The sequence below is a fragment of the Giraffa tippelskirchi genome, chromosome 1 (assembly GCF_054371585.1).
Source record: "Giraffa tippelskirchi isolate mGirTip1 chromosome 1, T2T-mGirTip1v1.2.pri, whole genome shotgun sequence".
NCBI lineage: Eukaryota > Metazoa > Chordata > Mammalia > Artiodactyla > Giraffidae > Giraffa > Giraffa tippelskirchi.
Genome location: NC_137275.1, coordinates 178969561 through 178996135, shown reverse-complemented (window position 1 = coordinate 178996135; position 26575 = coordinate 178969561). Strand labels below are relative to the sequence as shown.

Sequence of the window (26575 nt, the reverse complement as noted above, 5' to 3'; positions counted from 1 at the left end):
TCAATTGCTTACAACTACAAACCTGGTCTGTATAATCAGCTCTGCTGACAGGTCTGTGCCCAGACCATTTTACCTGCCACTGCTTGCACTTTGCCAATGTTCCAGTCATTTGAGTTCTGTATTTCTCTTTAAAAAAAAAAAAGTTCATGCAATTTGTGAAATATTAAAATAATTGTCATTGATCTCAAAATCTCTATATTAAAATTTGCAGACAGTAAGCAGTGATTACAGATTCTAGCTAACTGGCAAAAAATAGAAAGGTATTCAGAATTTTTATTTGTATTTTGCTGTGAATAGTTGATTAAACAGCATTACTATAGATTCACAGTTCTCAAATTTTTTAGTGTCAGGATCCCTACAAACTCATAAAATTGCAAAGAACCCCAAAAGAGCTAGAGCTTTTGTTTATGTGGGTCATATCTATAAATATCTACCATATTATATGCTAAAACCCAAAAAAATTTTAATAGTTCACAGCTCACTTAAAAATAAGTAAACCCATCACGTTAATATAAATAACACTCTTATGAAAACAACTATTTTTCAAAGCAGAAAGAAATCAGAGTGGAATTGTTTTGTATTGGAAATGCTTTTAAATGCCTGGCTTAATAGAAAATAGCTGGGTTCTCATATCTAGTTGAATACCCAATCTGTTGTGATATGTTGTTTTGGTTGAAGTAAATTAAGATGATCTGGCATCATACAGATATGCAGTTTGAAAAGGGAAATAAAGACTTATTTCAAGTCTCTTAAGATAACTGGGGATATTGTTATTTAATACTGTAACAAAGTCAAAAAGCAGTAGTTTCTCAAAGGTTAGTTACTATGTAAAAATCTAAAATTGGTCTCGTTTGCACTTTGAAAAAATTTTTCATCTGTGCTGATTTTGTAACATCAGATATGAGTCATGTGGAAAACACTGGCTCACGAAGTTATACTTTGAGTGCACTTCCCATTTCATCATACAGAATATTTAAAGACATGAACTGATGCATTCAGATTTGACAAAATTAATTCTTTTTATTGATACATCGAGAGAATTCTTAAGTGAAATTAACCTTTTTTTTTTAAATTGCCAGTGTATTGAAGTGAAGAATATAATAACATTATGATTTGGTGCAACTGCCTTATTTTGTGCAAAGGGGCCAAGTGGTTTTACTCATCATCGCTCTTGCACCATCAGTGCAAATGTCAACACAGTGAAAAAGGCAAATGACTTCTTAGTATTATTACAAAAACAGATTTGACCCTGAAGAGTCTCTGAAGCGCACTCAGGGACTCCCAGAGGTCTATAGACCACACTTTGAGAACCACTGCTCTAGGCAGAAAGAGTCTATAAAGCTGACAGGCCTGTGGTGCTTTTGGGACTCTGGGAAGAAACGCAGAGATCTATGACCTGTGATGACGTGGAAGCGCCGCTGACTCACAGATCTCAGTGGCGTGTTCCAAAAACACAGTCAGTACTGGCATCTCACCGTGGTTCTATTTGTGAAAATCAGCCTGTATTTAAAAGCCACCTGGCTACAGTTGATCTGAACAGGTCAATGAAAAATATTTTTTGGAAGGAACTATGTGTTACATGGAAGAAAATAAGGAAATAACATTTGTAAGAAAATATATATCACAGTCGGAGAAGGCAATGGCACCCCACTCCAGTATTCTTGCCTGGAAAATCCCATGGACGGAGGAGCCTGGTAGGTGGCAGTCCATGGGGTCGCTAAGAGTCGGACGACTGAGCGACTTCACTTTCACTTTTCCCTTTCATGCACTGGAGAAGGAAACAGCAACCCACTCCAGTATTCTTGCCTGGAGAATCCCAGGGATGGCGGAGCCTGGTGGGTTGCCGTCTATGGGGTCGCACAGAGTCGGACACGACTGAAGCGACTTAGCAGCAGCATATATCACAGTGGTGTTTATTAAGACTTCACAAAGATCTCAAGATCTTTCCCTTATCACTGTCAACAGTATTTGGCCAGGCAAAAAAGCACACTCATTCAGGTTTCCTTTATTCAGGTTCCATTATAGAACCTACCATGAGTTATCTAGTTCTATTTTGATGAAATGAATAAAGACAGATAAATCTGCATAATATGTAACCAATATGGATTCCAGAGAATAGAGTACTGCCATGCTGCTCATCCATTAATACTTATTCAATTATTTATAATGCTGTTTTCCTGAAGTAGCTGAATACAAATGCCCAATGTTCGCAAATATCAAAACATAAACATACTGGCAAGCTGGTCTGACACTATAGGAAAGCAGAAGCAATGAGTAGTACTGGTGATTACCAGAATCATCATTTCTTTGCATACCACTCTTCAGTTTTAGAAGCACTTGCAACTTCTTTATCTAATTTTAAGCATATAATAATTCCTGAAGTAGGTAGAGGTTATTATCAGCTTTTTATGGATAAGCGACAAACTCACATATTAGTAGACTTAACCCTCTGACTCCATTTAGGACTCTTTCTTTGACTCCATCACTTGAAACTCTGGTCATGATGGTTCCCCTTTACCTCTCCACATTTTTTGAAAAAAGAAAAACAAAAAAAACCAAAACAACTGATATTCAAAATAATGAACCTGGGATCCTCAAAATTTTAATGAACCTTCTGAATCTTCCCAGAAAATATTAAAATGAAAGGCAAAAGGTTAATAGCATTTTAAAATTTCACAATTCTTTGCAACTTAATAACAAAAGCAATAATTTCCCGTTAAAGATAGCCCTTTTACTTAACTGTCAGCCAACTTTAAAAATTACTATCTTAAACTAAATGTATTTGCTCAGCAAGGATTTGAGTATATACTACATATGGTAGTTGGTATGAATATTCTTCAAACTGAAGAAATGTGCCAATTTTTGATACAATGGCATTCACTACAGTTAGCCATGATTTTTCTGGTTCTACTTTGCTTCATAACTCCCATGTATCTAAAATATACGGACAGACCTTCTACTGACCCACCATTATTAATAAAATGTTATACATTCCAAAAAACTCAACATTCAAAACACAAAGATCATGGCATCCAGTCCCATCACTTCATGGCAAACAGATGGGGAAAACAGTGGAAACAGTGACAGACTTTATTTTCTTGGGCTCCAAAATCAATGCAGATGGTGACGGTAGCCATGAAATTAAAAGATGCTTGCTCCTTGGAAGAAAAGCTACAACCAACCTAGACAGCATATTAAAAAACAGAGACATTACTTTGCCAACAAAGGTGTATCTAGTCAAAGCTATGGTTTTTCCAGTAGTCACATATGGATGTGAGAGTTGTTCCATAAAGAAATTGAGCGCTGAAGAATTGATGCTTTTGAACTACGGTGTTGGAGAAGACTCTTGAGAGTCCCTCGGACTGCAAGGAAATCAAATCAGTCAATCCTAAAGGAAATCAGTCCTGAATATTCATTGGAAGGACTGATGCTGAAGCTGAAACTCTAATACCTTGGCCACCTGACGCCAAGAACTGACTCACTGGAAAAGACCCTGATGCTGGGAAAGATTGAAGGCAGGAGGAGAAGGGGACGACAGAGGACAAGATGGTTGGATTGCATCACCAACTCAATGGACATGAGTTTGAGCAAGTTCTGGGAGTTGATGATGGACAGGGAAGCCTGTCTTGCTGCAGTCCAGGGGGTAACAAAGAGTCAGACATGACTGAGCAACTGAACTGAAATGTTGTAAACATTAACATTCCAATAATACTTACATATTACTATTACTAATAAAGGAATCAAAGAAGAGAGACTGTGATTAACATTTAAGCAAAATTTTAAAAATCAGCAAAATCTAAATTAGTTTTCTGGCTCCTGATTTCCAGTCTAAAAATGGAAGTGAACATTCAATACCTCAATTTTCACTTTTTAAAAATATATGCTGACAAGATATTTAACTTCATAGTCTGCCTTTAAAAAGTCTACTTTAAGCTGTATCAAGGAAGATATGTATACCTATATCTATTAATCTTAAAAGAAATTTTGTTTTTAATCTTTGTTGAGATGATTACCAATAGCTAGCTATATTTCCCTTCATATTCATGTCACCTGTAGTGATTCAAAGCCCAAAGTAATAAGAAATTCCTGTTGGAGTTTAATGTAAATCATTGATGTCAATTCCCCTGGTCCCACTATGTAGATGCTCACATCACATGGTCAATTTACATGAAAATACATGGAGCATAAATTTTAAGTTCATTTTTAAAAATTCTTCAAGTTCTTTCAGTTTACCATGTGTTCAGACAAACCCATATTATGTACACAGATGAAGAAAAACTGGGTCACTAGAATAACAACGATGAAGGGCTATAAACTGCAGTAACATTAACATCTTTGACCCATCAAGGTTCATTAAAGAAGCATGTAATTAAAATTTGTTTGGACATTGCCATCTTTATTCATAAATCTTAAAAGCCAAACTTCACCATAAATGATAGAAACTAACATTTTTTCACTAGACTTATAAATAATCATAGTATGATTCTTTAAAGAAAAAAGAACTATGATACTAAAAGGATAGCACAATCTGGTTACTACTCTTCATTTTGTTTTTTAGGAAATAGAAATCACATTCTCTGTTAACTTTTAATGACATAAAAGTTGAATTTTGCAGTGAAGTGCTTTGTTACCTTCTGGAGTTCTCCTGTCTCTTATGACTATGGAAGACAGCATGCTTGTTCTAAATTTCACTAGATTCCCCCAGTTTTTGGTGAGAAATGCTTTTACTTATGGAAGTGAACATAGTTGGCTAAAACAAAAATGACCTAGACATACTTTAACATGAAAAAGGAAACAGGTGTAAACTTGAGATTTTAAAAAATTTATAAATCTAAGATTTTTCTGTAATATTCTGATATTAGAGTATCAACTCAAAGACTGATAAAAAGTCTGACACCACTTCTAACAGACTAATAAAAAAAATTACCTTTCACAGAAAATAATTCTATTGGTGATTATTAGCTCTCAAACATCAGTGTGTATTACTGTATGGTCTTAGACGTGTCTTCACTCAATTTTACATCAACAGGTGGGCAAAAGGTATTAAGCCAAAATCAGCTCTAGCTAGCATAAAGCTAACTTAAATTGGGTTGACTAGTAATCTCAGTTTAAAAAATTTATTTGCAAGGCTATTATTATTTCACACTGAATTTTACTTACAGTTCAAATTTCACATTTACCCTAAATAGAAATCTCTATGCATTTTCCTCTAGTGAGTGCAGGAGACTATTTATTGTGTTTACATTTTGTATGTGACAATAAGCAACTTTTTAACATATCCAGATGACAAGAAAGGCTCAAATTAAAGAAATCCAAAATTGGCTATTAAAATCATATTCAGAGTATATTAAATTAAGACCAATGATTGTTACGCTACTTGGCTCTGGCTCATTTGGGATGCATATTTTTATTTTTGCCTTTGGCAAAAAATTAAAGATAGATTTCATACACATTTGGAAGCTCTTCATCACAATTTTTCACTCAAGGTTATATCTACTGTTTTCAGATAAATATTTGAACAAATTCTTTTATAAGTTACTTAAAATCACGAAGAGAAAAAAAACCTATCCATGATGGATATACCAGGGTACTTTCAGAGGAGTGGAAAATTAACTACAAGCTCTTCAAATGAGAAATATTAGATTTCCATAAATCCAATGTATTTGCAAAAATTTAAACTATTTGGTATAGTCTTTACTAAACTATAATAGACATATTATCAAAAAACTACATGCTTGTAGAAGCAGATCTTTTAAAATTACAAATATAAATAAATCTATGCTTTATGTACTAAAAAAGGCAAGAACAAAGGGAGGAAAACAGAAAAATTAAATTAAAAACACTAACGTAAGCTAATACTGCTTACATATGAACATCAAGATGCCAAGGGACCCAATACAATCCTCAGTCTAACATTTTCAGTGGCACAGACTAGTGATCACACAATACTGGTGATACTCTCTAGTTACCCCTGGCAACCTTTCTCAACTGTAACGATGCTACCCTACAATAGCTTTCACTGGGCAGCTTTCTCTTCACTTAGCTGAATGCTCTGGGACCATCTGCGTCGGCAAGCATAAAAGGCCAGCCTGCCTGTGGGCCCGTCACTCTGAACACCACCTCTCTGACCCTGATTAAATACAACTTTCAATCCTTTTTGTCCTCTCTGTTGACTTCTCCTATTAAGGGAGCCCTTTGACAAAGAAAGCGGAAGAGTGGACTAACTGCCCCCAAGAAAGGTGATGTCTGATACTGCTCAACACAAGGATTAGCAAGCCAATACATAACAAAAGCAAGTTTGGGGGGGAGGGGAGAGGTGAAGAAAAAAAATGGTTTTAGCTAGAGCTTTGACTAATTCAGTAGGTACACAATTCAACAAATAGCTATACAAGAGGCCTTCTTTAAAAGAAATAACTATAGCAGAACAATAATTTGGAGAGATACCTTTCACCATCTTGACATAAGGCCACGACACTGACAAAAACACCAGATATTTGTTTTCTATTTGATTTTTTTTAATTAAAAAAGAAATCTTAGAGTTGAAGACAGGAAAGATGAAGGCAAAATAAGAAACAAAGAGAAAATGCCAAAAAAGTGCAAAATCATAATTGCAATTTACTGTCTCATTAGAAAACATTAAATGTATTGAATTCACATTAGTTATTCAAACATTTAAGTAAATATTTAAATAAAGGAGGAAAATTGCAACATTCTACAAATAAACATTTTGTAACCTAGCATATTTAGACCAAGAGAACATCAATTTAAAAGAACTGTTTAACAGGATGAGATGCTTTAAGACAAAGAACTTTCTAAGCTCATGGAAGCTTGTGCATATGATCTACAGTTCCTTAAGGAAGTCGGTACCCACCAATAGGGTGAAAGATCCAAGTCACCACTTTTAACTGTACCCCCACTTTACCAAGTAACTCACAAACCTCCTTGATTATAAATCAGGACAACCAATAAACACTTAACAAACCAATTGAATAATGCAATCTCATACGTGCCTTGAAACACGCACACACACACGCACATACATACATACAACCTAAAAGTATAACCTATCAAGTAAAACTTGACCACACTTATTCAAAGAATGGTCAATACACCTAGAAAAGTCAAATGGTGGGCGGTGTAGGAGAAAGAAAGAGCAGGAGGGAGGGAGGAGTGGTGGAGAGGTTCCCAGGACATATGGGACTCAGAGCGCAAACTGGGAAAGTCCTGGACAAACCAGGACAAGCTGGTCACTCTAGGGAAGCACATCACATATACTGAGAAACTATTATGCAGTAATAAACACTGTGCCCGATTCTTTTCACAGAACGTAATTTTCATTAGAAAACTGTCAGGAAAAAATTTAAGTGAAGAAGTCTAGCTAACTATGAGGATAACCAATCACTTTGCTGACAAAGGTCTGTATAGTCAAAGTTATGGTTTTTCCAGTAGTCATGTACAGACATGAGAGTTGGACCATAAAGAAGGCTGAGCACCGAAGAATTGATGCTTTCGAACTAGCGGTGCTGCAGAAGACTTTTGAGAGTCCCTTGGACTACAAGGAGATCAAACCAGTCAATCCTAAAGGAAATCAACTCTGAATATTCATTGCAAGGACTGATGCTGAAGCTGAAGCTCCAATACTTTGGCCACATAATGCAAAGAGCTGACTCATTTGAAAAGACCCTGATGCTGGGAAAGATTGAAGGTGGGAGGAGAAGGGGACAACAGAGGATGAGATGGTTAGATGGCATCACCAACTCAATGGACAGGAGTTTGGGTCAACTCCGGGAGTTGGTGGTGGACAGGAGGCCTGGTGTGCTGCAGTCCACGGGGTCGCAAACAGTCGGACATGACTGAGCGACTGAACTGAACTGATGCTGAGAAAGATGGAGGGCAAGAGAAGAAGAGGGTGACAGAGGATAAAATGGTCGGATGGCATCACTGACTCAATGGACATGAGTCTGAGCAAATTCAGAGAGATAGAGAAGGTCAGGGAAGCCTGGTGTGCTGCAGTTTATGGGGTCTCAGAGAGTCAGACACAACTTAGTGAATGAACAATAACAATCTCAACAAGGCTATATTGTTAGAAGAATAGGAATCTGAATCTGTCTGCTTGTCTCCAAAGCAATAATTCCCCCACATTGTCTCCTCATGAGTTAAGGAGAAGGAAGGGAGGGGATGCAGATCATTTTACTTCAGAAAGCACAAGACTTGTCAAACTCAGGAGGCTCAAATTCTACACATCTCTGACTATACTGCAGTCCAAGAGAGCTCCAGAAAAACAAAGCAATGTTTGATTAATCATATGAATTAAACCGTGGCATTTGTGCTGATACCTGAACACTTTGGAAAAACTGTAGACAAACATTTCTACTCTGCTGGGAACAATTTCTTATTGCTAGACTTTCTGATTTACTGAGGCTTGGAACTGATTTCTAAGAGAACAAGGTAAACTGTGTATGTAGTACAGAGGGTAGGGTCAGGGGTAGAGACTTTTCGGAAATGTGCTCCAAGAAGGATTCAGATATAAAACTGGAACAAGCGTATGATTTTCCCTTTCTAAGGTTCTTTAATGTCTCCAATAGTTTCCACTACCAAGGTACTCAACACACTGTCACTACAATCAATGGGATCTTAGTAACAACTTGGCTGAAGGTCCATAGGCCACTCTTCTCTTCAAGAGGCCATCTTATCAATCAAATGTGTTAGGGGAGTCTTCTGGTAACGAGTAAAAGTGACCCAATCTACTCAGATAATATCTGGGTCAAATTACAAGTGTTTGGATAGGCAAAAGAAAGCAATCAACAATTCTCTTTCTCATTATTGCTATTAGTTATTAATGAATACATGCCTTCTATGTGCCATGTAAAGGCCCTGGAAAGGTAGAGTAAACCATGGTTCTCTCTTTGAAGCTTTATACTACAGGGGGAATGGTAGGTTTCAGAAACATTAAAAAATCAGAAACAATAAAGAAAAGTACATGCTATAACATATCAAAAGTTATACAAGCCTCAATGAATGGAAAAAGTAGGGGAGGGAGAGGGGGATCCAACAGAACTTGAGAAAAGAACAGAACTCAGGTAACCACAGAAGGAATGGGAGAACAATCTAGACTGGTGGAAAGCAAACTAGTGAGCAGTCCAACTAGAGTACAAGGAAGTACTGAGGGATTAAACAAACCAGAGCTAAAATTTACTTCTTAGGCAACTGTTAGCCATGAAGGTTTTTTAAAGGAGGAGAAAATCTATTCAGGCAATGTTTTAAAAGATTAACCTGGCTATCATAAATATAGAAACAGTCATAGTATAGGTAACAGGCTATATTCTCACAAAATTATTTCTCAAAAATCTTTAGTATCAATCTCTTTTTGAATACTTGATTTTGTATTCTGTCCTAAACACATATGAAATTGGCAACTTCCCTTTGTAGCTCAGTCGGTAAAGAATCTGCTTGCAATCCAGGAAACCCCGGTTCAAATCTTGGGTTGGGAAGATCCCCTGGACAAGGAAATGGCAACCCATTCCAGTATTCTTGCCTGGAGAATCCCATGGACAGAGGAACCTGGAGGGCTATAGTCCATGGAGTCGTAAGAGTCAGACACAACTTAGCGACTAAACCACCACCACACAGAAAATTACTCCAGGTAAACAATGAAGGTAAAATGGCTCCATTATTTATTAGCTAGGTGATCCGAAGTTCAGAAAATAGTTTGTTTAAGCTCAAATAGTAAGAGCCTTACCATAATTCCAAAATAAGGTGGACAAAAAAAGAAAAAATAGAGATTGTACCATGGAAAACTACTATAAAAAAAAAAAATTTGTTGGTATAATAATCTCCCTGCCATGCCCCCACCCTCAACCTGCCCCCCACAGAGAAAAAAGCAGATGCAAAATAGATTGAGGGCTGGAACTTTGGTGGAAGGAATTGACCAAGAGATCTAAGGAAAGGATAATATTCAAGGATATGGGTAGACAATGTTCTATAATAAAGAAAACAAAAAAGGTAAGAGATACACACAAATAACTGAAATAATAGTTACACGTGACATCTGCTATAAAAATGTGGATCATCACTAGCTGAAGTAGAGAAAGCTTTACAAAGGAAGCATCAGCTGAGCTGGTTTTGAAGACTGGTTGAACTGAATTCTGGCAGACTGAGATGAGACAAAGCATTCCAGGTAGAGAACTGTGAACTATAGCCAAAGCAGTAAAACTGGAAAAGTATTCGGTATGTGGCTATAATCTAGCATTCATAATAGCAAGCTTTTACTTGAATTATGATATGCTTGTTGATTCCACTGTGGTATTACTATCTTAGAGGAATCAGATAAAGGTACCTGCCAGTATCTAGCTATCCAATAAAGGTATTCAATAAAGGACTGTTTCCTTCCTTTCACTGAGTATTCTCTCCAAGCAGCTTCTAAGCACTTAGAAGGGATCTAGGAACCAAAGATCCCTGGCTCCTCAACACTGCTATTAAAAAATATGGATTAACTGTTGTTGTAAAATCCGAAAGACTACAAAAGAACATTTGGTTTAACTTCCCAAACAATACAGGAATCTCTACTGAGACACTCTGGGTAGGAAAATAAGAAAGTTGCAATGACATTATTTAAAATTTAAATTATTTAAATTTGTAAATAGACTACACATCTAGAGGCAGTATGGTATAATAGGAAGAGCATTAGATCCGAAACTTCACCTTTTAGAACCTATTTCCTCACACGCAAAGCTGGGTTAGTAACTGGTTTTTTACTACCTCCTCTGAGACCCATGAGAATTATATGAGAAAATATGTGAAAGCACTTAAATCTTAAAGCACTATACAGACATATCCTACTACTATTTATGCTGGCCTATGTACATAACACTAAAAACTGATTTTTAGTAGATTCATACCAAGAGAAAAGTTGAGAAAAAAGCTTTTGTTTTCTGCAATATTTCAGAGGCTTATGACTTATTGCCAAGCAAAATGATGAAGAAAATATAAAATATCTTTTGTTCCCAAATTTATTTTTTATTAGTATTGGGCCAACAGCTTTGAAGTTTTAATGTCCTTAACTGCTACCTTGGAAACCATTTTCAGAAACAAAACAACACAATGGTACAGATATTACTGCACCTAGAACAGGGACAGGCACATAACAGACATTCAAAATTCTGATCAATTGAATAAATACAAAAAAATGTTTAATTTCTAAGTATACTTAAATGAAGAAATGTTACCCATGCTGCTGCTGCTGCTAAATCACTTCAGTCATGTCCGACTCTGTGCGACCCCATAGACGGCAGCCCACCAGGCTCCCCCGTCCCTGGGATTCTCCAGGCAAGAATACGGGAGTGGGTTGCCATTTCCTTCTCCAGTGTATGAAAGGGCAAAGTGGAAGTGAAGTCGCTCAGTCATTTCCTCCGACTCTTAGCGACCCCATTGTCTGCAGCCTACCAGGCTCCTCCGTCCATGGGATTTTCCAGGCAAGAGTACTGGAGTGGGGTGACATTGCCTTCTCCATGTCACCCATACTTCACTGCTATTTTTTTGCCCATCGCTATCTACCTTGGTCCCTTTTCAACACGTAATTTAACATTCCTAGTGAGCAATGAGACTCTGGGAAACTTACTTGATATCACTTGTTTTCTTAATTGGAAGACAGCAATAATAATATCTACCTACATTCATAAGGTTGTGAAGTGAGGTGTGAAGATGTGGAGGATTAAATGATCTAAAGAACATATCATACACAAAGTACTTATAAAATACATAAAATATATGTAAAATACAGTGCCTAGTGCAGAATAGGTGGATCTCTTTCCTTCCTTATTAAATCACTAGCAAAGGAATTAAGTTAAAAAAAAAAAAAATTAAAAAAAAAAAAACATTACAGCCAAAAGTTCACTGTAACAAATTATTTTCCTATCCCAAATGATGGTGGACACTGGTCCATAGTTCACTACACCAGTTTTATGGTACCATGGCAATGTATTTAGTAAAAATATTCTCCATTACACTAAATAATATCCTATCTTTTGCTATCATACACTAAATATTTCATAATATATTCACAACTGTCTTCTGCATGGCCACAGAAACGCAAGAACTGGACATCAAAGCATTACTATATATTGATGCCAAAGATGAAGATACTGGGGAGTAAATGATTTGTTTAAGGTTATCATGGGCCTCATCAGGGACAGAGCCAAGGTAACATTTAACACCCCCTATTCTACATGAAAGCACAACCTCTACCACAGCACTTTTATTCTTTCCTTTCTCAAACCTGACCCTCCTCTAGCATTAATTACCTAGAAGAATGAAAAAGCAGCCAGTACTCTTTGTACCTAATGTTACTCTTGGCCTGCCCAACTCTGTTACTCTCCAGTCTTTCGCCAGATCGACTTTCCTAAATTGCAAATACGATCATGTCACTCACTATTTTAAGCAAAATCCCTTCTAGAAATCCTTAAATTTTCTGATCACATGTATAAGGCCCTTCATAATCTGATCCCAATTTACCACTCTAGACTAATCTCTCACTGTTTTCAATCATCTTCACCATGTATGCTCCAGTCACATCTAGTTATACATAAATTTCTGAGCAAATCAATAGCAGTTGGGTTACATACTTGCTGTTCCCAGAACCTGCAACCTTCTCTCCCCACTCCATGCTCAAATCCATTCAGCTTATTTTTGTTTATCCTTCAGGTCTTGCTTTAGTTTTCTTAAGAAGTCTTATTTCATCTCCCAAAACTGAATTAGGAATTACTACTATGTGCCCCTGTGATGTCCTGTATTTACATCTATTGAGGTACTTCTCTTTTTGTACCTTGAGTACCCATTTATGTGTTTCACTCCCTGCCAAGCTCTGAAGCTACACTGGTAGGTGCTCAATAATAATTTCTTGAGTTTTGGTTCACCGTTAGATGTCTTCCAAGGAATTACTTACTTATTTAGTAAGTTACATGTCAAAATCCACTTTTTCACTTAGCAGGTTGAAATAAACAAAAAGAGAAGATTTGACATTAAACAGTTGAAACTGTAATTTAAAATACAGTCATAAATTATTAAATAAGAAAATAATTCCTTGGAAGACATCTAATGGTAAACCAAAATTCAACAAATTATTGAGCACCTAACCAGTGTGGCTGACATGGTTATTGCCTTCAAGTGGCTAACTTCAGAGCTTGGCAGGGAGGGAAACACATAAATGGGTACTCAAGGTACAAAAAGAAAACTGCCTAGATAGATGTAAACACAGGACGTCACAGGGGCACATAGTAGTTATTCCTAATTCAGTTTGGGGGGATGAAATAAGGCTTCTTGGAGGAAAACTAAAGCAAGACCAGAAGGATAAATAAAAAACAAGTTGAATGGATGTGAGCATGGAGTGGGGAGAGAGGGTATATAGCCCAATTGCTACTGGTTTGCTCAAAATTTTATGTATAATTAGATGCGGTTGGAGCATAAATTGTGAAGGTGATTGAAACAGCTCCTTCTCCAAAATACTAGAAGGCAGAATACTGAACAATGAAGAAGAGCTATGCATTCCATTAGAGTATTTCAAGAAGAGGGTGAAAATCTGAGAACCACTGGCTATATTTAAGTCACTATGCCAAATATAAAACAAACTTCTCTACATGGCATTCATAATCTGACTCAGTATTGTGTGTCTGAAAGTGATTCTTCTAAAAAGTTATCTTAAATTTGATTTTTTGGGGGGGTTTAAAACATCAATTTGTTTTTTAGAGTAACTCATCTCTAATTTTATACTATAAAATAATTGAGAAAAAATGGTTTGATATGCCAAGAATTTATATACCTATTTGATATATCAAATGGGATACAATTTATCTTACAGAAGACTTTTTTTCCTAAGTGAGATATATCGATCACGTTTTGGTGAATTCTTACTGAGAAATTAGCTATTATAAATTATTCAATGGAACAAATGCTCCCCCCTCCACCACCATCCCCTTCCTTCACTACTCACTGAAAAAAAAGAAACATCCAACACTGGATTTTATTCCACAGTGAATATATATGAAAAAAACATAGTGGTCCTCACTGATCAATCATGGCAGAACACTCATGGCACAGTCACCACAGCTAACAAGCAGAGTAAAACATCCACCATCCTTTTTATAAGAGAAAAGAAAAAAGTGAAAATTATAAGACTAGTTAGGTTTTAGGATGGAACACAATCTTGGCAAAAATAATTGACTATCATTCACTACCCCTTAATATATGAAGATTAAAGTTCTCCCTCACTTTTCAAAAAGTTAGTATAAATGAAATCATGTTTAAATACATTAAGAATTGTCTTCTAAAGAACTTATATGAATAAGCTATTTTAAAAGTAATCTTTTTCAGAAATTAACACAACGTTGTAAAGCAATTATACTGCAATTGTAAAAAAGATTTAACCAGTTTAAAAAAATAAATAAAAGTAAGCTTTTCATAAATACTCATTTATAAATTGAGCTTTTTTTAAAAAAAAAAATAAGACTCTGCCTAAAATAAAACATAACTGTTATTACATCATGGTATATATCTTGTAGAAAATCCAGGTTGCTCTAAATAGGAAATTTATGTATTGAAAAACTATGGTTTAGGGTAGCCTTTATTTTTTTAAGAAGATACTCTAGCACAATGGAAGTTCACTTCCTTAGAGTTCACTTCACAAGTACTTGACCTGTACCACAAAGCAGCTCAGGCTATCTTTACAAAATGGCGAGAATAAGAAGCAAAAGGACTAAGATTGTAAATCAAGCTGAGCAGCAACCATATGGCACTACAAAGCACAACTGCGAGACAATAAGCATACCCAAAAATGCTGGATTTTAAGGTAAATCCTTATTGGTTAACGGATTCTAAAATGAATACAATGAGAATCAAGATGTGTAAGTAAGTTTGGAGACACAGAAGACAAACTCTATCTTCATGTCCTTATATCACACAATTGTATGCAAACTGTTCATACTATGCAAAAATCCAGTCTATTGTGCCATTCTCATGAAAACACTGGAAGCCTAGCTAGACTTGTTAACGTTTTCATCTGAACTTTGATCAACTCTTTGCTGCTACAGTTGTACAGTAAAGACTGAAAAGCATTTCAGTAGCCAATCTGGACAATTTTTCTGTTGTTGTTGTTTTCCAATCAACCATGTCTACAAACAAAGCAGGCTAACTCCTCTAGCATAGTTCACAGTGCGGTTTCAATAACTGTCCCACGGCTTTAGAAGTATGTAGTATGTGTGTATATAAATTCAGTTTTAATCCCAGAACATGAATCTTGAACACTGCACAGTGCTTTCGGCAATACTTAAAATTTACTAATGAACTCCAAAATGATTTTATAACTCCAAATGGTTATAAAGACTGAATAAAGGAGGAAGCAATGTTGATGTCCCCTCCAACATAAGCTGGTTTAAAAAGTAAGTAATATTTTGCCAAAGAAAAACAGCTGGATTGAAGAGTTTCCAAAGTACTTATAGCCAGCAATATACAGTGCTGAAATAATTTCAATAGGGTGAGAATGGTCAGATGATCTGCCAATTTTACATATAGGTTTAGAATTTTCCAAGGAAGGTCTTATTAAAATCTTAAAATCTGTTTTTATACTATTCTTAAATTTTAAAAGATATCTACCTTATGACATCAAGATGAAAACAAACATATATAGATTTCAACTGGACAACTCATCAATTCCTTCAGAAGCTTTATAATTTTTATGTAAGAAACTTCACTCAGAAATAATTCTAAATGTCCTGCCATAATTCTTTCCCATGTTTTGGCTAATGTTAAGCTTAAACATTAATCATAATTTGAGCATTTTCATTATCTAAAATAAAAGACATGTCTTTTACATAATAAATATATATACATGACTTCCATGATTGCTTTTCCTTCATGGTATTTTCAAGTGTGAGGGTCAAACTTGTCACTGAATCTGGCTTTCCTTAATGCAAAACCACTTAGCATGCTGATACAATGAACTGGTTTCTGGAGTTAAAATCTAATTTCATGCTTTTGTTTAAGTATATGTAAATCGTTTAATTTGAAAGCAATTCTTAATAGATAAAATTAATATGCAAATGTAAACTAAATATAAAATACACACTTTAAAATAACTCAAGGCAGCAAGCTCTAGATTTCCATTAATATCTCTGCAACAATTGGAACATGTTTTTAATAAGAGTTTCACTGTGTCATCCTGTCATCTTGGCTTTACTGCATTAACACAACAGAATGTGCTATCAGGAAGAAGTTTAAAAGCACTATCTACACAGAATACAATACCTGATATAAGTACGTTTATCATACAGCATTAACAACGTTTATCATACAGCATTAATAGTCCACATAGCAAGAGAAATACATAGTGTGTCCAGGACTGCACGCACACACATTTTATCCTTTGAGAGCACTGTCAAGTACCGTGGGAAACAAGGAAGTACCTCCATACATACAGCAAGGAAATTATATACCTGAAACACAATGGGTCCATTTATAAATCTCCAGGCAAAGAAAACATTGAATATACATTTCCATTTACCACAGATGTGAGAGAAAAACTCAAATTTGATTTTAGTATCATTTGGCAGAAATCCAACCAATACAGAATTTTGACCTCTGTTTGGAAATTTTAAGGGATTGTATGTAGATTACACCAGAAAATGTATTTAAAATGCTAATAATTTTGTTAATAATAATTTAAACAAATAAGTAGTTTATACTTTCCTTATTTTGACAGGCAAATATTTGGAATTCAGTTGGATACCTCATATACTGACCCCATAACAAAAGCAAGTTCACTATGATTTATTCAGACGGTAAGTATACCTTGATATATGGAAGAAAAAAATACTAATGTAAAACTCTGAGAAAATATCACAATTAGTAAGATAACAATCCAACACCTATTTTAACAGAGAAAAAAAAAGGAGTTCCATGATTCAAGAACTGGAATTATATATTCTGAATGATCCTAAGCTGGTTTAGGAGAAAGCTCTATTGATATTAACCACCTTCGTTAGGTAGTCAGCAACTTAGTTATCTAACCCTGGTGTTAAACATTTTACTGCAGTAGTCAATTTGGAAGTTATAAAATTCTTCTGTTTGGGGTTGTTACTTGGGGGGTGGGGGTAGGAAAGCAGCTAAGAAAATCAGTGAAATCTCCAGAGTGAACAGCCTGGCACTTTAGTATCTCACTGGGCACTCTGGAAAGCAATACTATAGAAAGCAGGTTACCGTTTTTGATAGTTGTATTTTCTGTGTTATCTAGAGAAAAACAGGTTCATCCATGCAAAATGGACTGTTTTAGAAGATATTGCTGCTAAAATGAAAGACTTTTCAAAAGCCAAAAGTGATTATTCCAGATGAAATGAGAGGCTCCAATGTCAACCTTACTTCCTGAATCAGCAAAAATCAAAGCTTTACCCAGAATAGGAAATTGGAGATTTTCTTTTAATTTACATATCTTTTTTGCTGAGTATGTTTTAGCTGAAATATGAGAGAACTTCTAAGAGACAGCACTTCTCATTTCCAACCATGCTTTTGCTATGACATTATAAAATACCACTACTTGGAACTAAGAATACATCAATTTTACTAGCACTAATGCAGAAGAATCAAGAGTTTAAGTCAGAAATAGCTTTCCATTTACAGCATTTTGTTACACGCTCATTAGCCAAGCCAAACATCCATCTATAAAGTAAAACTTTTAGCTATCATCGGGACCTATCTAAATAGCTATGGTTTGGCATATTAGGAGCAAAATTCCTAAATTCATAAGACGTATATAAAAAGCAAGAAAAGCATTTTTAATCCAGATCCCTTACTGTCATGTATATACAACTATTAAGTGTGTGCATTCTTGAATGAAAAGTCCAAGTGTGTTTAAGAAGCACTGATAAATTTTGGAAATTATCTCATTAAATGAACTGGTTTTTAAAATGTAAACTTTATCCAATGCTTTATAACTCTATAATATTTCTATTAATTGTACTAATATTAAAATCTGAAAATATATATAAATTGTTAACAAATACATATCCCTTGGCTATTTTCTTTACATCAACATTTTTTTTATATTAAATATGCTTAAGCCTACTTGGATTGTTTCTTCTTAAAAATAATAAACAAAAAATGATGGCCTGTTAACAAGAGGAACAAATTTTGTTCAATTCCATCTGTTTTAAAAGAAACTATGTTGTCTGTCTATTTTAATCCTTACTTTGGCTATTCCTACAGCTTATTTTCCTTTATTTTAGGAGTTACAAAGTATGAAATGTGTTTTTCCCCCCATGTGAGGACTGTTTTCAATGAATTTATTTGGTGAATGTAAAAAAGTTATTCTCTGGTTTATTCTTAAGTGATATGAAAGCAATTTAAAAGACTTCTTACTCATAAACTTTTAAGACATCAATACTTTAATTTGTCTGGCCTTTATATATACTTTACAAGAATTTTGTCTTTAACCATAATTAAAATTGTATTTGCTTTCTAACAGAGCTAACATAAAAATCAGGTTGACAAAGTTAAATTCTGGGTAATTTGCCTATCTTTAATCTGTATAAAACAAATTCTCTTGCAATACTTAACTGACACATAGGCCTTGATAAATATAAATTTAATATTCTTAGAAACTAAATTAAATTTGTAACAAGCTAAAGCAAAAAACATACTGAATTATATTACTATGGAAATGGAACCTAAACTAGCCTTCGAAAAATAAACCCCAACCATAGAAAAGGCAGGTAAGATGAGCTTTTAGTTTTTTCTATATTCTTTTCACATGAGTTACTTACATACAAGTAACATTCACAGACTCACATATATACTACAAGACATTAATGATCTTTAGGTCCCAAAACCTCACCAGCAAGTGCTATCTTCAAATGATGTGGAAATTAAAACCAAGGGCTAATGTTGACCATTATTCTAATAACTGCCTTGTAATGTGATCATTTCACTCTATCAGTATCTGGATAGCTTATATTTTTAAGCAGTTGTTAGTTTAAACCTGCTATTCCTGCCATCTTAGAACTGGAAAATTTACTATTGTCATTCAGTAGTGCTGGTAACATAGTTAAATATGATGTATTTAACTTTCTATTTTGATACCCAAGGAAACTGTCAAACATTTTCCTCTTTATTTTAATGTTTACTGACTATCTCTTAATGGTTCCTATACATTTGCCTTCAATATTGATACCAAAAGAAAAGGCAGTAAAAATTAAAAATTTGTTTAAAAGATTTATAAATAAATCTCACCCTGAGCTAAATGTACAGATGAAGCACCAGGCAGGCTACCCCCCATCCCAATTAGTTATATCATGTAGAAAACCAACTTCCCTCAACTTTAAAAGGTTCAAATTGGGCAATTTTGTCAAATCTTGCTGTGATAAAACACAACTTTTTGACAATGTACAGAGGCTAAGGGAAGATCAATAATAAAAATGAAATGACAGCAGTACCTAGACTTACAGAATGTGGTTCTTATAGACCGAGCTGAAATATATTTGCTTTTTTCTATGGCAGTATCCCATGCTTAAAACCCTCCGTTTTTGCCTTTGTTCAGCTCTTTTGCTAGCAACCAAGTGTTTTCTTTTGGTTCAGCCTAGTAAAAAGCCAAAGGACTAGAACATGAAGGTCATCAAGGTCTACAAGGTAGATGAACAAACCAACAAAGCAACATTACAGGGCAAAGAGCAAAAGCATTACAATAAGAATCTTATTACAACAAAAAGAAAAGTCTCTATAAAAGTCGTAATTATGAAAAATAGTAAACACTGGAGATTGCCAAGAACGGCTGCTTTGCTTAATATAAGTACTTAGATGTTTTTTTTAAGTAAGAATTGCAACCCAGGACATTAAATAATTATTTGAAAATTCAAGTGAAATAAGTCCTGCAGTGAACGCAATACACAATATTGTATTAACTAAGGAAACATTATGCCTAAATCTTTGTGTGAGAGAGGGTATGCTATAAGTCCTTTGCCTTTTTTAAATTGACAATGAATTTCTATTACTCTATGTAGAATGCTGACTTCTCCAATTTGATGTGTTGTTTCTTTCTAAAGGTTAAAAGCAAAATTAACCACAACTATAAGCTACAAAGTAGAAATGATCAACATGGAAAATAACGATAGAATTTGCTTTTCAATCCTATGAGGGAAGGATGAAAATATTTTCAAAACTATTTACAAAGAGCAGCTTTCCCTGCTTTTGTTTCCCCAACTATCATTTCTTATTAATTACATAGCTGTGGGCAAAAAAAATTGCTAGATATTAATGAAGCTTCTATTTCCTTCTAAAGTCTTCATTGCGATCATAATGTTAATTGCTGCCATCACAGTCATTCTTATGCCAACCCTGCAGTGGGGCAAATGGGATTTTGATGATTTGAAGCACAGAGAGAAATAGTTGGAATGATCAATCAGGTGAGACACAGCCTTCTGAATAATAGCTTAAGGAATGAAATTTTATTTTGGCAGAATCAAACCCAAATTTTCCTTTAATAAAGGCCATTTTATAAAAGGTTAATATCAAGTAGACAGAGAAAATTTTATTATTAAGCAGTTTTCTAGTAGCACACAAAAATACTTACTACTTCACTAAGCTAAGGTTTCTTCTATTTTCTCTTCTCCTCAAAGAGTATTTCAACACAAAGAAAAAGTGCGGTTCTGCTACAAAAATTATGTAGCAAGATATGCACAACCTTAACATTTTATACTATTGTAGCTGGTACATTATCCAGAAACACCTCACAGAAATATATAAGCAGATATGAGAACACAGAAAATTCAAGAATACTTCAAATTCATTGGCAAAAAAGTTCCTACTTCATCCCCTGCCACCTTTTTAAAATTTTTGAGCCAAAAGTCATGTTGGAATAGTATTATATTGTAAGAGGTCACTGACAAATCTGGTCAAGCAGGATAGGATCAATATTGACTTTTCAGGGAAGAAACCAGGAACAAGAAATCTCTTTTTCTTCTATAGTCCTACCTAATCTGAAGGACAAAAGACCATGGCAGAAAGAGTCCAGATTAATAATTCTGTTTTCTGATGATCAAGGCAATCAGAAAACAAAGTAAACTCTGAACGCTAAATAGGTAAGATTTTTACACATCAGTAAAAAATATAATCTCTGTAGACTCATAGGGTTAGGAAGCACAAATGAGAAATAAATACGAAAAAGCTTTGACAACCACCAAGAATTATATGCATGAGAGACACTCATGTTTTCCTTTAAATGTCTCATCTATATAATGTTGTAATCCAGGAAACCGAAGATTCAATCAAAATATCCCAGTAATCTAATGCTGACTCAAATATCAGCTCCTTCACGAAGTCTCCCTTGATTTCCTAAGGAGAAACTGATTGCTCACTCCTTAATGATCTTACTATATTAAACCTGTATGTATACCTTATGGCATCTATAAGGTTAAAATTTCCTTGAAAGCAGGAACTATGTCTTATTTAAAATCTTTGTGCCTGCCATGATATCAAACGCCTAGATATTAAAAAATTATGGACTGTTTTACTAAGTACCATATTACCAAACAATATTAACTTGACCTCTGTATGAACACATAAAACAAATACAGGACACACACAGAGTTTGTGTGTGAGTACTCTGAGAAATGTACAGGATGTTTAAGGATAGAACATCTAAATAAGAAGCAATACAACAATAATTTTAAACAATAGCTTTCTAAGTGATATAGTCAAAGGGAAGGCAGTTTGTGGAAAGGAAGAATATAGATAGAAAACAGAACCCTGAACATGTGGATAGAATCACTACCTATTCATGAAAATTTAAGTCTTGCTAGAAAAACAGCACAAGGAGTAATTCCATTTAGGGCTTATGAATTTGAAAGAAATATGGCTTTATCATACATTTCTCAGAGAATTATTATCATTTAAAGTCAAAAGTATAATCTTGTTCCAGTGGGACACATTCTTTGAAAGCATAAAAGCAAGGGTATCTTAAGTTCATTCTGAAGGGCAAAAGGGTACCTTGGGCCTTCTTAGTAGGTTTTGTTATGTGTTCCTTTTAAGGAACTCCAGGTTGGGTGCTCAGTTTCCAAAAAGCTGCTACACCGCTTGACTAGCACAGGTTTCTGATTAGAAATGCCTTTGGTGAGAGAACTTTCTTCAACAAGCTAGGTGGGAGGAGCTGAAATAACAGCAGTAAAATAGTCCCAGGAGGCAACTTCTAGGAGATAGGCACCCCTCTAGAAGAAGTTCAAATTGAAGGCGTTTGAGTGAAAGCATGTCTATGAAACAACCTCAAAGGCAAGAGATTATGAGACTCAGGAGATGAAGGATGTTTCTGAAGCAAAAATGTAACAACTGAAGTGGAACTGATAAATGATTTTTCAACTTAGCCTTTCATCCTTCCAAGGTAGATAAATTGAGTAACTGCACTGTGCTATGCATGGGTCCTCCAGAAGAGGCTTACTGTATGCTTCACGTAGGCATTAAAAATCCCATAGCACTTTAGATAAATAAAAGGTAAAGAGATAGCCTGTAAGCCTTGGTTAAAATATGTTTTAAAATATAACTTAGTGTTCCTTGGCTTACATAAATCCTTTAGCCTGGTTAGTTGACATACTGTGATAAAATATGAAAGAAAAATCACTTTAAAATTGTCTTGAAATCTAGTTCTATACATAAAAGTTATTGTTAAAATTATATATAACTTTTGAGAAGATTAAATGATACTTTCAGTAAAACAGTGTAGCAGACATTCAATAAATAATTGTTGAAAGAATGGCTGAAACATTTCCATCTAGTTACTGTTAGACAAATGACAAATAGCTCTGAAAGACACTCTGAAGTTTTTAATAAGACTGCTGCTGCTGCTGCTGCTAAGTCGCTTCAGTCGTGTCCGACTCTGTGCGACCCCATAGACGGCAGCCCACCAAGGCTCCGCCGTCCCTGGGATTCTCCAGACAAGAACACTGGAGTGGGTTGCCATTTCCTTCTCCAATGCATGAAAGTGAAAAGTGAAAGTGAAGTCGCTCAGTCGTGTCTGACTCTTCGCGACCCCATGGACTGCAGCCTACCAGGCTCCGACATCCATGGGATTTTCCAGGCAACAGTACTGGAGTGGGGTGCCATTGCCTTCTCCTTAAGAAGACTAATTAAGCATATTTTACATTAAAGATTATTCCATGTACAATATATATGGGATCCTAAATCAGATGCTAGATTTTGGCCTATAGTAGATAACTATTTCGGAGAAGGCAATGGCACCCCACTCCAGTACTCTTGCCTGGAAAATCCTATGGACAGAGGAGCCTGGTAGGCTGCAGTCCATGGGGTCGCGAAGAGTCGGACACGACTGAGCAACTTCACTTTCACTTTTCACTTTCATGCATTGGAGAAGGAAATGGCAACCCACTCCAGTGTTCTTGCCTGGAGAATCTCAGGGACGGGAGAGCCTGGTTGGCTGCCGTCTATGGGGTCGCACAGAGTCGGACACGACTGAAGCGACTTAGCAGCAGCAGCAGCAGCAGCAGGTAACTATTTCACCTCTTTAGCTTTCATTCCTTTCACTCTCTTATTGGAAAATCATTCTAAGCATATGGTCTGGATAGTGATGAGTGACAAGCACTCCTCCCCATCTCACTCCTCTTCACACTCCCATATAAGGGGTGAATACCTGATCCCACTGCTGAACTTTTAAAGAACTATTAGAAAAGAGGCACTGTCTCAGTTAAGAACCATGCAAATCTTAAGTTGCCTAAGGTCATTTTCCTCCAACTATATAGCCTGCCTAGGAACAAAGCCAGCCCTGAGGAAAGTAGAATTGAGAAATGGGGAGAGAGTATTAATTCTTGAATCTCTAGAATAGACCTAGAATGACTGAACTATGCTGAGGCCAGATAAACACCTAGGTTTATTATCTGGCTCCCTTTCTTCCTCCTTTTCACTCACCGTCCTTCCTCTCCCACCTGTTTCCTTAGGGCTGGATTTTAGTTATTGCAACTAAGAGCTCAGATTATTAAAAGCCTCTACCACCCACTCTTGATCCTGTCAGTTCCCTGTCATTCCTTTACACAGTGTCAGTCTGCTCCTCCAAGTAATTCCCTGCCTCCACTTCAAAAGTAAAAAATGGTGGATGGAATGCTTAGCTGGGGATGCTTTTGTCTACTTTACTGTTACTTGACCTAGCAGCTAAACAAGGTAAGTATCGCAGGATTTATGGACAAAGACTATAGAATCGGTCCTTAAACAATAATCTCTAAAAATTCAAAGTTGTTATTTCACAGTTAAAACTTGTCTACAATTAAGAAAAACAACATTCAGACAGTCTCTCAGTAAGAAGTTCAATCATAATTAATAAAAAGCAATCTTTATAAGCATATTATGCCATTAAATTCAACAGGAAGTCCAAAAGCTAAAAAAGAGCAAGTATAGTCATCGTTCAGTATCCTGATGGGATTGGTCCCAGAAGCCCTGCAGATACCAAAACTTAGAATGCTCAAGTCCCTTATGTGAAACAGCATAGTATTTGCCTATAACCTGAGCACATCCTCCTTTGTATTTTAAATCATCTATAGATTATTTATAATATCTAATACAATGTAAATGCTAAGTAAATAGCTGTAAACACAATGTAAATACCATATAAACAGTTGCTTGCATACAAACAAATTCAAATATTGCCTTTTGGAACTTGAGGGAACTTTGTCCCCATAAATACTTTCTATCAGTGATTGGCTGAATCCATGGATGAGGAACCTGTGGATACAAAAGACTAACTGTACTGGTAGAGTCTGTACTCATTCCAGACCATTTGCTTAAAATTTGCTGAGAAAAATGATAGCATTCAGGATTACGTTAATTTCTATCCATAGAGGTTACAGAAAAATGACACAATCTAAACAAAAACACAAAGAGCTTTTTGGGTTGCATTTAGGGGAATCCAGCATTCCCCCTTGGAATAAATAACACAAGTAAGTGCAATCAAGAATATCCTTTCAAGAGGGAGATCTGAGACAGTGAAGAGAAGGCAGCAAGAAGGAACAAAAAGAGATCTGACAATGCTGCATTTGAAGACTGGAGTGATACAGCCACAAGCCGGGGAACACTGGCAGACCACAGAGCTGGAAGACGCATGGAACAGCTTCTCCCTTAGAGTCTCCAGAGAGAGTAGAGCCCTCCAGAGAGAGTAGAGCCCTCCTGGAGCCTTCATTTTTGCCCAGTGATACTGATTTTGGACTTCTGGCCTCCAGAACTTTATATAACAGAATAAATTTCTGTTCTTTTAAGCAACCAAGTTTGTGAACATTTTTTTAGAGCAGCTACTGGCAAACTAATTACAAAAACTATGTTATAGATATTCTAATTTTTAAAATATTTGATTATGTTATATTTATACACGCATACAGTATTTTTTAATAGCAGTTCTTAAGAACTGTGCATGCAAAATTTGGTGAATTAAACCACAACAAGTTTAACTGATTCAGGTAAGAATCGTCAATGGATATTAAAAATGTGTTCAAGTTAGTTGGAAAACTGGGTATCACACCATCTCAAAGCATCTCCCCACAGACTGCTTACAAAGGGAAAAGTTCTTACAAAGAGAAATATGGTGAAACCATCCTAATCAAATGATAGAAGTTAATATCAATAAAATAACAAACTGACATATGAACCTCCTTATGTAATGAAATTGAACATATTATCACTTATATAGTACCTCTGCCAAAAATATATAACCTGAATCTTATCATGCCAAGCCCAAATTACAGGACATTCTACAAAACTCACTGACTCTTTTAAAATGTCAATAACATGAAAAACAAAGAAAAATTGAAACACTGCTCAAGATTGAGGAGACTCAAAAGACAACTAAATGTCATACTTGATCCTGGATTAGATCATAAGGACTGGAACACGACTGGAAAATTTTAATTTGGACTCTACATTAGATAAATATAGAGGTCCATCTAGTCAAAGCTATGGTTTTTCCAGAAGTCATGTATGGATGTGAGAGTTGGACTATAAAGAAGGCTGAGTGCCGAAGAACTGATGCTTTTGAATTGTGGTGTTGGAGAAGACTCTTGAGAGTCCCTTGGACTGCAAGGAGATCAAACCAGTCCATCCTAAAGGAAATCAATCCTAAATGTTTATTGGAAGAACTGATGCTGAAGCTGAAACTCCAATACTGTGGCCACCTGATGTGAAGATCTGACTCATTAGCAAAGAACCCCATGCTAGGAAAGACTAAAGGCAGGAGGAGAAGGGGACGACAGAGGACAAAACGGTTGGATGGCATCACTGACTCAATGGATAAGTTTGAGCAAGCTTCGGGAGACGGTGAAGGACAGCGAAGCTTGGTGTGCTGCAGTCCATGGAGTCGGACACAACTGAGCGACTGAACAACAATAGTAGATAAAAGAATTTTATAAATGTTAAGTTTCTTGAGTTTGTTAACTATATTGTAGCTATGTAAGATAGTGTAGGATACTTAAGGATATATATTCTGAAATATTTAGGGGTAAAAGAGCTTGATGTCTGCAAGTTATTCTCAACTGCTGCTGCTGCTGCTGCTAAGTCG

General features: G+C 35.6%; 1 protein-coding gene and 1 long non-coding RNA gene across 7 annotated transcripts in view; both read right to left on the bottom strand.

Moving 5' to 3' along the window:
- Positions 1-26575, bottom strand: part of ZCCHC7 (zinc finger CCHC-type containing 7) — a 240347-nt gene that overhangs the window by 104860 nt on the left and 108912 nt on the right. The window lies entirely within an intron of this gene.
- Positions 21161-25886, bottom strand: LOC145513664 (uncharacterized). Its single transcript, XR_014059657.1, has 2 exons — positions 23682-25886; positions 21161-22865 (listed from the first exon to the last, which is right to left on the bottom strand). It is a non-coding gene; the product is annotated as an uncharacterized LOC145513664 (long non-coding RNA).